The following is a 1,405-nucleotide window of genomic DNA, read 5'->3' as shown; positions in this document are numbered from 1 at the left end:
ACGTACATTTGAATTTTCTTCATTATTTTCATATACTGCAAGGTTCTGGAATCTGGACCAGGACATGAATTACACACACGCACATTAATGAATTTTATAAAAGAGAAAGCCATTTAAGCTAGCTTTTGCAGAATAGCAGTAATATACGTAAGTAAATATAATATGATCAGTACTATTTGCACATGCACAGACAGCATTTGAAGATTATGGAAGATGGATGTGGGCGGGCTAATTAATAATTATGCGGGTCTCACTCTGAGGCTGAGGTGAGCTGATGATGCACTAGCATGATATAGTAGGCATCATGCATCGTGAAATTAGTGGTACATCTCCGATCGATCCAATGGTTTTGTGCTCAAATTGCTTGATTGTGTTAGCAAGTTTCTTCATAATGTGTTCTAAAACGTAGGGATATTGGTTGGCCGAGGGGGACGGGGGGACTAATTCCCCGCACACTTCCTCGTGCACAGTTATGGTGTTGTGGTAATGATAATAATGAATCTTTATCTCGTGCAAGGTCTTGCTAATTACATTCTCTGACACGTGCACACCTGTAGCATACGCAATCGTAGCTTGAATTGCATTCTCTAACCCCAATCGTTTTGTTAATTAATTGTTGTTGTGAGTGCTAATTGTTGCTTTGCCTTGTGTGATAATTGTAAAATTAAACATTAAACAGACTACCAATATTACCTGGAATAATCTTAAGGTGAGTAGTGCGATCATTCAAGCACAGCACACTGGACATGGGATTCTGCTTAATAGTGAAATGAGTATAATCGGAGAACGCATCAAGGACCAATTCCAAAGTATTACCAACAGGTCAATCAATATACTCATCAACATCCCAAAAAAAAAAAAAAAGTCCAATTAGCAGCATGGCGGTGGCGGTGCAAACAATCATTCACCACCAAAAACTGGTTGTAATACTAGCCATCATACTCGGCCTGCGTCCTTATGTCCTGAAGAGTAGCCCTCCGAGCTTCGAGCCAGGGGTCAAGCACAGCCCTAACCTCAGCGGTCACCCCATGCCACCAGCCAACATCATGGAACACAAAATGTGTGCTGGTCCCAAAGGACCAAGCGTGATAAGCCATCCGAGAGAGCTTTGCAGTTGCCTTCGCCTGTGTACTGCTGTCTTTGTTCCTCATATCTTCTCTTCGGAGACTGCTGTCGGTGTTGCCAGTTGCTGCTATTTTGTGTACCAAATAACAAAGAAAAGCAGCACCGCAGAGTCTGCTTCAGGACTCCTCTGGATTGGATGTGGAATTCTTTAAGACTGAGCTGAGCTGAGCCGAGCTTTATTTGCTTTCCCTAGGTAATAAGGGTGTTCGCGAATCAGATTTTATGTATTTGACATCAATCCATATCCGATCCATGATTTTGCGAATTATAAATTTTCAAT

General features: G+C 41.7%; 1 pseudogene; it reads right to left on the bottom strand.

The window, feature by feature from the left end:
- Window positions 1-282: 282 nt before the first annotated feature.
- LOC18040238 lies at window positions 283-1,151 on the bottom strand (annotated as a pseudogene).
- Window positions 1,152-1,405: the final 254 nt, after the last annotated feature.

The sequence above is a fragment of the Citrus clementina genome, unplaced genomic scaffold (genome assembly GCF_000493195.1).
Source record: "Citrus clementina cultivar Clemenules unplaced genomic scaffold, Citrus_clementina_v1.0 scaffold_5, whole genome shotgun sequence".
Lineage (NCBI taxonomy): Eukaryota > Viridiplantae > Streptophyta > Magnoliopsida > Sapindales > Rutaceae > Citrus > Citrus x clementina.
This window is presented reverse-complemented; position numbering and strand designations above follow the sequence as displayed.